Source organism: Tachypleus tridentatus, chromosome 10 (genome assembly GCF_004210375.1).
Source record: "Tachypleus tridentatus isolate NWPU-2018 chromosome 10, ASM421037v1, whole genome shotgun sequence".
Taxonomy (NCBI): domain Eukaryota; kingdom Metazoa; phylum Arthropoda; class Merostomata; order Xiphosura; family Limulidae; genus Tachypleus; species Tachypleus tridentatus.
Window position 1 is genome coordinate 137,380,179 of NC_134834.1, and position 12,019 is coordinate 137,392,197.

At 31.6% G+C, this 12,019-nt stretch overlaps 1 protein-coding gene across 11 annotated transcripts in view; it reads left to right on the plus strand.

The window, feature by feature from the left end:
* Window positions 1-1,549: 1,549 nt before the first annotated feature.
* LOC143230425 (serine/threonine-protein kinase PAK 2-like) overlaps window positions 1,550-12,019 on the plus strand; it is a 33,418-nt gene continuing 22,948 nt past the window's right edge. For 9 of the 11 annotated variants that reach the window (XM_076463961.1, XM_076463962.1, XM_076463963.1 and 6 more), the window contains exon 1: window positions 1,550-2,256. The gene's annotated coding sequence lies outside the window, so the exon portion shown is untranslated. Of the gene's footprint in view, window positions 2,257-10,905; window positions 10,984-12,019 lie in introns of all 11 variants that reach the window. The other 2 variants (XM_076463965.1, XM_076463970.1) reach the window with 2 other exon arrangements.

The window sequence follows — 12,019 nt, forward strand, 5'->3', positions numbered from 1 at the left end:
AAGAGTAGCCCAAGAGTTGGCAGTAGATAGTGAATACTAGCTGCCTTCCTTCTTGTATTACACTGCAAAATTAGCTCTCGTGTAGCTTTGCTCGAAAGTCAAAACAAACAAACCTGACAGTTTCTAAATACAAATTAAAATAACAATTTTTGTGTGCGGTAATATATATATAATAGCCAAATGACTGTCCGTCTATCATGCTCTGATTTTCTGAATGGTTAATTCTAGAAAACAAACTTTGTATATTAAAATGTTTCTTTCCAAGGAGACATTACAGGAAATATAATTTAATTCTTGTAATTCCTAAGATTTCACTCTCATATCAACGTTGATCCATCAGTCTTCATTATGTTGAAAGGTCAACCTGAGGAAAAAACTTAAGAACAAAAACGTTTCTTTTATCAGAAAATTTCGGAAAAGAAAAACAGGATTTCTTTCTTCAAACCAATGAAAAAACATTTTGAAAATAAAAGCAGAAATATAAAAAAATGTATAAAGTGAAGAATGTGCTTAAATAAGTATTTGTTGATGTTCGTTTTTTGTTGTTTTTTCCGATGTCTGTATTAGATACACACATACATATACTATATGCATGATTTTATTTTGCCACGCCAAATAATTTTGAATATCCTTCCTTCGAAACTTCATAGAAAAATAACAACTATCAAAAACATTCACTTTGGTAGCTTTCTTTTTCTTTCATTCAGTAAAATTTCAAGAAGTGATGGTCTCCAGTGGAAAAATTCCCTGCAGCTATTTGGCAAACCTAAATGCTCTATTGTGCCGAATGCATTCATTACATCGAAAACGAAACATTTTTGCCAACAGTGCATTGCAGTCACTCACCCTTCTTTGTCTAAAACCAAACACAATGCACTTTTCCTTATTGAAATAATACATGGAATAAGAATATAAGATTGTAAATGCCTCGCTAGACCATCATATCGCATATACACTCTGATTCAAAGGATATGGGCCCGGCATGGCCAGGTTGGTTAACGCGTGCGACTCGTAACCCGTCCCACCAAACACGCTCGCCTTTTCAGCCGTGGGGGCGTTATAATGTATGGTCAATCCCACTATTCATTGGTAAGAAGAGCAGCCCAAAAGTTGGCGGTGGGTGGTGATGACTAGCTGCCTTCCCTCTAGTCTTACACCGCAAAATTAGGGACGGCTAGCGCAGATAGCCCTCGAGTAGCTTTGCACGAAATTCAAAAACAAACAAACAAACAAACCAAGGGATATGGATTGACTATACATTTTATATTTATTTATCACTGTTTTTACGAAATTTACCATTGAATTATTTTCTATGGGCATTGCTAGTGTGATATAAGTGATAGAAAACTAATGGAAATTATATATTTAGTAATTACAAAAGATTTTGGATTTATATCTTCTATATTTTAAAACAGTGTTGTACAATAAAAAGTGTAGGAATTACAGTTATTGGATATTTTAATAGTGAATATTTTCGTTTCTAATTTATATATTTTCAGTTCAGAATAATGTTGTTGTTTGTTTGTTGTTTTTGGAATTTCGCACAAAGCTACTCGAGGGCTATCTGTGGTAGCCGTCCCTAATTTTGCAGTGTAAGACTAGAGGGAAGGCAGCTAGTCATCACCACCCACCGCCACCTCTTGGGCTACTCTTTTACCAACGAATAGTGGGATTTACCGTCACATTATAACGCCCCCACGGCTGGGAGGGCGAGCATGTTTGGCACGACTCGGGCGCGAACCCGCGACTCTCAGATTACGAAGCGCACGCCTTAACGCGCTAGGCCATGCCAGGCCCTCAGAATAATGTAGTATTGTGGTTTGGTTAAGAATTAATTGTATGTACTAATTATATTTATATTATTATAAATATTGCACAGTTATACAAATTAGATATAATTATCTCTTTTTATAAACAAACATTTTCTAAGTATGTGCTAAGAAGAAGAATATTATTTATTGAAATAGTTCTGTTTTCATTTGTTTCTTAATTATGAATCATTTGGAAATTAATAAACAGTTACTTTTTGTTGAAATGGTGTGTTTTATTTGATTTACATCGGACGGTTGTGAATTTTGTAGAAAGTATGTGGGGAATTCGAATTAAGTTATTTTAGAACTTTCAGTTAATTCATTTTATTCATCATTGCAATTAATTGCCAAATGGTTCCTGAACGAGTGGACTAAAGTAGTTAAACATAAACCATTGTATCTTGTTGAGCTTGGGCCTGAAAAAGAAACTGATGATATGTTTAAGGTAAGAATATCAATTTTGTATTATTTCGATAAAAGTGTTTATATTTTCATCTATCCTTGTAAAATAGTTTATGTGTGTACATGATTCTTTCTGTCTGACACTGGGTGTAATAAAAACAATAGATTCGCAGTCACTGAGAACTATATACATCCAAACCTATAGTACCAGTAGTTTCTAAAGTTTTATAATAAATGTATAAACATATATTAGGGTAATTTTGCTTTACAAAAATCATGTATAATTTTTGGCCTATTGGATATTGTTTTAGTTAACACAGCTGTTTTGCTTATGTAGGGCTGAACAGTGGTTCATGCACACTTTTAATTTACCTCCTCTACATCTGCACATGAAACCTTTCAAACCACAAGTATTATGCGAAGAACTGATAAAGACTAAAGTATTCCATTTGCAGATATTTTTTTAAAATTAAAATATAGTTTATTAGATGGGGTGAAAACATGTAAAGTGGAGGTACACACTGAACTAATATTTCACACATAAATAGTTGCTATTTTCAGATTTCTGTTATTGTGAAGTAAGAGAACATGATAATATTTTTTGTAAGTTATGTGATCCATTCATGTTTGTAAATTACCATAAACATTTATATCTTTACCTGATAATAAGCTATTTGTATATCTCATCCTCACTGTTTCTAAACTGTCTGAGACAGATAACTAATTTAAAAAAAAGACAAAAGTTTTGGCATTTACCAGTACTGAAATGTCTTAACTACTAAACTTTCTGTTGATCAGTAAACTTAAAATGTTTTGAAAATTAAGAACAATGGTGAATAGAGCAAAAGGCAGGATCAGTATATAATGCCATGCCCCCAACAAAAATGCTAAGGTTTTTCTTTGGATTTGAAAAAAGTTGTTACTTAAAGCAGTTCAATTTATCTCTGACTGCATTTGGTTACTCATTTAACTTTAACAGACTGCAACTGTTTGTTGAAATAAAAAGGACATAATTTATTGGTCTATATACTAAGACATTGTTCTGAATATGACCCCAGTATAGAAGCCAAAAACATTATTTACTTTTCTCTCAACAAGTTGTTGCAGTCCATCACAGTTTTCAAACCTTCTTTATCTAAGGTATATTTTTTACATTTTCATCTTGTTGTATTTGAGTTAAATAGGTTTTAGTTTGATTTTATGTAGATTTGTTGTTATTTTGATCTAGTTGTGCAAAACTAATTGATTAATTGCAGTTCTGTTTCAAAGCCTCTGTATTAAAGTTGGAAAATACTTCATTTTAAATTTAACTTCTGTGTGATGCTGTGTTATCAGTCAGTGTTCACTTACTTTACTTGTACTGAATAAATACTTGAATTTGATGATGTTTTTTGTTTGGGTTTTTTCAGAATTTAGTGATTCATAAAAAGGGGAGTCATTTTATTTGGTGGAGTTAAGTTCCAATTTAAGTCAGTTTGAAGAGTCAAAACAATATGGCACATTCAGTGTTGTCAAAGATGTTCTAGAAGCTGAAGATAGGCATTGCCATCTCAATCCATACACTAGTCTAGAAAGTGAAGAAAATTTCTATAAGCACAACATTACAAAACATGATCAGTGATAATGAGAAATCCCACTTGTAGAGAAATATATGTATGTAAAAACGGGTGTTTTGGGTTGAGAAAATTTTTATGTAGAAGAGAGAACAATGTTTCAATCTTCTAAAGTCATCGTCACGTTCACAAAGAAAGAAAGAGGTAACTGATTGATAGCTGACCACATGTTGGAAAGGGGTCGAGTAACTGAGTGTAGGAACATAGAGGGTGTGCTTAGATATTTGATTATATTTATTAATAAAGGTGTTCCTTTGTATTGGTTTATTTTGAGCTTTAGTTGTATAAGTAAGGCTTCTTTAATTTTGCATTTGTTTATCGTTCAGTTACCTTATTCTTTCTTTTTGAACCTGATGATGACCGAAGAAGGTAGAAACGTTGTTCACTCCTCTACATAAAAATTTTCTCAACCCAAACCAGTCGTTTTTACATATATTACAAAAGATGGTATCCCTGTCTCTTGGTATTGCCATCTTGAGGATCCTCACAAATTCTCATGCATCATTGCCTATGAATTCTTTGATGCCATTCTAGTTCATAAATTTCAGGCTAGTTTTAAGTTACCAGTATAGCAGAGATGCAAGTTGTTGTGATTTTGGCACAGTAATTCTAATGTTCAACTCCAGATTATACCATTAGGATTATAGCATACAAGTTTCTCCCCTTCCCCTATGTTTTTTTAATTTGTTGTTACAGATTGAGCATTTGGAGTTATGGAGTGATTGAAATGAAACAATAACACCACCATTGTTTGTAATCACTTAAAAGTTGTATTTTTCTGCCTGTTTTTCATTTATGTGAGGTAAGTGCTGGCTTGTTTGAAAGGGCTAACAATTCCAAATGTAAGGACAATTTTAAATCAGGACTTGACAGCAATTAAGGCCATGATCTATTAAGTGCAGAAAAATAAAAAGTAGAGAAAAGTGTAACATAGGAACAAAGTATAGAAGTGGTTTTAAGGACAGGCTAGGTAATTACTACTGTAACACTAAAAGCATCAAAAATAATTACTTTAGAGCACTAGTCAGAATGAGAAATTTTGATGAAATGAGAATAATTGAAACCTAACTAAATGTAAATATTTTTGAGGACAGAAATGTATTTGAAATACGGGAAATATAGGCTATTTAAAAGGGATAGAGTATTAATAAGGGAGAGAGAAGTAGCTGTATATGTAAAGTGTGAGCTACATCCTTGTTGAAGTTGAGGTTAAAGAAGATAAGAGCAAGGAGATTGGATCCCTTTGGGTTACTGTTAACAGAGAAGGTTTATAGTTGAAAGTTATTACAGATAACCATGTTAACCTGATGAAATCATTGAGAAACTCTGCATTGAAATTAAGATTTCATTTGTTAAGTGCATAACTTTTTTTTTTTTAATTTAATGTATGTAGATTGAAAAATCAAACCATGAAGGTGACAGGTTTTTAGAAACTATTCAGGATAGTTTTCTTTATGAATTGGTTGCAAAATATAATTGGAATAGTGCTGTTTTGGGCCTATTGTTAACTTCTAATATCAAAATCACTGAGAGAGTAGAGAGTGGGCTCAAGAGATAATTGTTCAATAAGGTTTGAAGTTTTGCTTCATATGAGGACCATTAATAATGGAATTTGGTTAAACCTTTCAAGAAAGCAAATGTTTTGGAAATGATGTAACAAACAGTTGCCTGTTGTGTGAATTGGATAACAGAATTAATTGGATATACCAATGATATGTGGAGAATTTTTTTAAAACAAATATTTAATATTCAAGACAGACATGTTCCTTACAGTATTAAAAAAAAAAAAAAGTGGCTGCAAGTGAAAACACTAAATGGGCCTACAAAGGGTATAAGGGATAAAATGAAAGAACATTATATGATTGGAGACTTAGAGGATTATACATTATTATTACTAATGAATTAAGCAACACTCTTCATTCTGGTCAGTTGGTTGATTGAAAAAAATTGGGAAATGTAAAAAAAATAAGACTTGTGAGGAATTTTGAAGATGGTTAAGGATTGGATGTGTAAACCATTTACTATTTTTTTATTGATTCTTAAATAGTGGGCAGATACTATAGGATTGAAAGCTGGCTAGTGTTGCTCCTTTTTTCAAGACAGGTGATAAAAATTGTTACAGTAATTATAGGCTTACTAGTGTTACATCAGTTGTGGGAAAAGTTTTTGTATGTCTGATAAAAGATGCTTTGCATAGTCGTTTAAATTTTGTTTGACCGTCAAGATGGTCTCAATAGGGAAAAATCATGCCTTACTAATTTCTTGCATTTATTAAAGTACTGGTTATGTAGATCTAAGTGATGGTATGAATTTAGTATATATGGATTTTTAAAAAGTCTTTGACAAGGTGCATCATAAAAGAGTTGTTATTAAAATTCTCTCTCTAGGTGTACATATAAGTTGGCTAATGGGATAGAAAACTCGCTGGATGGAAGAAAGCAGAGTTGTTATAAATGAGTTCAGTAAAACTGGACTAATGTAACAAGTAGGGCATTCATGGCCCACTGTTAAACTTTTGCTGTTTTTCATTTATCACTGATATGGGTAAAAGAATGGTCAGTAAATTACTTGCATTTGTTGATGATGCCACTCAAAACATTAGCTGTGAAAAGAATGCTGATGCTTTACTTTATTTGGACTACTTGGTGAGTTTGTGACTAAATGACAGATGGCTTTTAATTCTAATAAATGCAAGGTAATCTGAATGGATTCTCAAATACAATTTCTGATAGTCATAACCGTATTATAGGGAATAAAATGACCTTAATGTTCTGAATGATCAAACTCTTAAGCCATCCAGGTATGTGATGTTACTAGTTCATCCAAAAGGAGTATTGACTGCATGTCTAAAAAGACTATAATACTATCTAATACTTGTTGGTTAGGCCATATGTGGAATATAGTGTTCAGCCATAGCCTTCCGATATAAGGAAGTAAACAAATTGAAAAGGAAATTGATAAAGTTGATTCTTCATCTTGTTTTTGTACATAATGGTAAGAATAGTAGAACGAAGGGAAAAAGTTTGGCAGAATAGGAATGATCTTCAACTAAAACATTTTTCTAAGAAGGTGATTGTTTTTTGGAATGAGTTACCTTCAGATGTGGTGGGTGCAGTAAATTTAAGGCATTTAAAGGAATACTTGATAAACAACTGAATATTAAGGGATGGTTTTGAGTGCTTTCTTTTCTAAGTTTATTTTAATGAATTGGATGACCTTGATAGACCAACATTTTCTTTGTCTTTAAATTTTACATTATGTCAAATGAAAGCAATGTAACCAAAAATATGTATCTGAAAAAGCCACCCTACAACAAAGAAGAAAAATAAACTGTAGGTAAGCTAAACTCTGTGAGTGGTAGGTTTTCTAAGTTAGTTTGAATGAAATTTCACTGAAAGGTGATGTTCATGTTAAGACTAAAATACTTAATGTCATCTTACAATTTTTTCATATTTCATTTTCATAATCTCTAGAAGTTTGTAAATGACTACCAAATGTTTTATGGGTTTTTTATTGTAAAATTTCATATTTCAAAACATGCTGATGACACTATAGCTATTTCCTGATCTCCAGAGTTTTCACTCTTTTCCCATCTAAGCATTCAAAGCTCTTGCTCCAGTTTTTTTATACCCCACTCAAATGCCCTTGACAAATTCTAATTTGCAAAAATCTCTATCAACTTCAATGTGCCCTACATATAGGTATGGTTATATATAAGCACCTCATTCAAATAATGTAATTACTTTTTGAACAAAGCATTCAGTGCAGGTTTCTATAAACAGCAGCATTGTGGTTATTTGCAACTTACATTGTGACACTGAACATGATTGTTGTTTCTACTGCTGAATCTTCATTTATATTTATAAATTACTTTAACAGCAACAACACTCAACACAAAAACATACTTACAGTTATGAATTTCCGAGTTAATGTTTCTATTACAGAGCAGTCCTTCCTCACACTTAGGTGGGTATTTTGAACCAGGTCTATGTGCATGTCATTATAATAAAGACTGGCTGTTGTAAGTTACATCCTAACAGTCATCTTCCAAATACACTCAATTGCTTCTTTGAAAAGGACCTTGTGTGAGGCAACTTTCAAAGTTGAAGAAATTCTTTGTTATACTGACACAGTGCATATTCTCTCCTTTGTTAAAGGTTGATCCCCTTCTACTACATCTGCAAATGAGATGTATTTTATCTTTTATGACCATGGGCTATAGAAGTAATTATGGCCTTGTGTCATTTTCGTTTTCATGCCTTTCAGCAGATGTGGCACAATTAATAGAACCTTGCTCAGGATCCTCTGAGCATTTGTATTCATCTCTCTCCCTTTCTTCAAGTAAATTTCTTATGGTGGCTCAACAGAGACAACACAATGGCATGCACACTTCTTCCATCTTCATGACCAAAACTCCTCCTTTTTAGAGATGCTTTTCTTATAGGTTATGAAATACAAATATCCAGGAAATCTCATATCATTGCTCCTCAGTCAAATAAGCAATAAAGTAGAAGTTTCTTTTTCTAGCAGATCACATCTGTTGGATATATAATATATACTTTCAAAGTAATTATTTTTAAGTTACATTGAGAGAATTCCAGTAGGCTTTACAGCGAATAATACAGATTTATCCAACGCTGCCATTCTCTCAGTGGTACAGCAGTATTTATAGACTTGCAACACCATAAACTGGATTTTGATACCCATGACTGACATGTAGAGATAGCACATTGTGTAGCTTTGTGCTCATTCTATAACAAAACTTATACAACTACCCACTAAAAACAAAACTTCAGCTTCTTATCACTTCTGACATCATACAGTACACATTATGTTGGTATGCAATGTCTAAATGAGGCTTCCTTTTCTGGCTCAGAACAGACAGAGGAAAGATAGAAATTTAACATCATCCACTGACAACTCTTGAGCTATTCTGTACTAAAGAAAAGTAGGGTTCACTGTCATTTTTAACACCCCTATGGTTGAAAAGACAAGTGTGTTCGATAACAAGATTCAAACCCATAATCCACAGATTAGAAATAACCACCCTAATCATTGACCAAAATTCATATTATGTTTAACAAAAAACTGCACAATGAGCAATCTGTGCCTAGTTCACCAAGATGAATCGATCCATGGATTTCAGCATTGCAAGTCCACTCATGAATTTACTGCTAACCCATCAGTTAATAATAACCATATAGTCAAATAACAAAGTAGCTAGACAATACCAGTTAGGATATTGATATTTTTGTTTAACTCAAAATATTTTTAAATAACAACATTGACTCATACTTATTAGTATACATTATTTTCTACATGTTTAACAAGTAATGAAAATATTAAATAAAAATGGATTTAATTCAAGTGAATGTTTCACATGTGTTTGAGCTATTGTGTTTGTTTGTTAAATATTGCATTCAGTTTCATTTCTTTTGACTGATGTTGTAGGCTTATTTGAATTTATCCTATCAAAATGAGAAGAAAAAATCATAAACTCAGCCATTAATATTCTATGTTATGTTAAATAGCATTTGAAGGATGTTTATTGAGAATTTTAGGATTAAATATGAATTTAAAATTTAATTTGTGTATTGAACCTTTTTCCATCATTAAGATGTTTTGTCAGGAAAACCTCTATGGAAACTTGAGTAATCTGTTAAGTTTTTAATTTTATTTACAAACCATTTTTCAGAGTTCAGTTATTCATGAATTTCATTTAGAAACAGCACATAGTAAAATATAATTAATTTTAATAATTACTTTATAAATTGTTATATTACTTTTTAACTTCACTTTCATGAAAAGCATTGATATGATTTGATTGTGAAAGTCACATAAAAACTAAAGTTTTTGATAAGTGGCAGTTAAAAAAAAAACACTTGATGTCATTAATTGTAACATAAGTTATGATCAAGATAACATTCTTACTTTGACTGTTCTAAAGTATTTATACCTGTAATGGTAGATATCCTTGATTAATGACAAACAATCTGTATTCTCTAATTTAACTTTGAATACAACAAACACCATTAGGTCTTTAAAGGTTGTCTCTGTACGCACACACACACACACACACACTAACACAAATATATTAAACATAGTAAATCAAAAAGTCCAATCTCAAATTCTACAAAAGTGCCAGTCTCTACTATTATCAATGGCAGCTTATTTCATGAGTCACATTACCCTTTAACAAAAGTATAACTGTCTTAATGGACCCTAGCCTGCATTTCCAAAACCTTAAAACTTTCTACCTGTTGTAGAATTATCTTTAGAATATATCATGGTGGAATTAGAGGACTTGTATGTTATTAACCACCTAGATAATTTTATACCTTCAATAAGACCAGTTCTCACTCTCCTCAAAAGAAAACAGATCTTAAATCTATTCCTATAAAATCATATTACTGACTCATCTCTGTACTGTTTTCAATAAGTCAATATTGTTTTAAATAATGACACCAAAATTATACAAAGCATTCCTAGTAAGACATTATCAATACATATATATATGTGCATACACACAGAAACCCTAGATTTCTAGAAGCTTTACTAATTGCAACAGAGCACTGCTTCAGTGTCTTGAGGCACTTATCCATTTTTGTACCAAAATCCTTTTTGTTCAGTCACAGTTCCATACCAATATTATCTATTTAAATAAAAATCAAAATTCCAAGTTCTGGTCAGAGTTTTATCTTATCTCTTGATTTTCAATTCCAAAATTATTTACAATTAAGTTATTCAGATTATTTGCCTAAAGATGTCAAATTTTATTTTGCTATAAGTTATGGTTAAAGAATTTTTATTGTTCCACATGAGCAATTATTACACATTTGCATGTACACCACATTTATCTTAATAAATTCCTTCAACAGTTTAATAAAGGTATTAACACCATCTACTATTTTTAGTAATTAAAATGTATTTTTTTACCTCTAATAAAAAGAGTAGACAGTGTTTCATGGCTGCCAACATTCATATCAAGTCATCCAGATTCATTATGTCCTCTTCTCCAGTTTCTCTGGTATTTTATAAAAGTCAGGATAACAGTATGTCACTCTTATCAAACTTTGTAGGATGGATGGTAACTTCATGTTGCAGAGACACAAGTGTAGAGAATGACGTTTCAAAAGTCTTCCACCTTTCGTCTTCAGGTCAGTACATGTATAAGGTGCTGTCAGTCTCTTATAGTGTCCTATTTGATTGTGGAGAGCATGTTGTGATTGGTTGGATTATCACTGTTTCTGATTGGAGAGATTTCCTATAGATTCAACCAATGGTAGTCACAGGTTACTCACCTTTAATCTGAAATCTCTGTTTAGTGAATGTTTAATAGTGTTAATATAAAATGATTCTTTTATTTTTCTTGTCTTCCAGAATTTGTCTGTGTTGATGATTGATTCTAGTTTTCTACACTTGTGTCTCCACAAGTGGCAGTTGCCATACATTCTACATAGTTTTATCATGAATTGTATGCTTAAACAATCTATTAAAAAATTTTTTAAAAAGTCACTTGTCTGTTTCTGTACAAGAAGCTACAAAAATTTAATCATGTTAGATGTTTGTAAACAAACATTTTTTTTTGTTTTAACAAATTGAAACATAATATTGAGGTTAATTTCTAATGGTGATCAGTATGTCAGAATGCAACTATTGTTAGATGGTGTACCAATCAGCAAAATTGACCTATAGTGGTTTCTTGTACTTTCAGTAACTAAGTATAATAAGAAATGACACACATAATATTTATTACAACACTTTAATTAGAGAAATTTTGTTTCCCAAGTTCCTTCTCCTGTAGTTTTGCTCTCTCACATGTGATGGATTTACTATCATATCTCTAATATTGATGTTTTTTTTAAATTAAATTTATATTTACAAATGCACATAACCTATACTGTTAAACTGCAATTGCAAAATTTCCACCTAACCACTAAAACTAGAAAATTCTTCAATTTAAGAATAAACAATATATATGTGTATGTAAACATTGGTTTATTGTATGTATTGTTACATAAGCTGAAATTGATAAATTCCTAACGGCTATAAATATAACCAATATGATGTGCCATGAGGCAGTATATTATTGGTTTGTTATAGTCGGTATGCTATAAACCTTGAAAGTTATAACCAACTGTTATAATGCTTATTAATCAGGAACTTCAGATAATTTACAAGGAACATTTACAG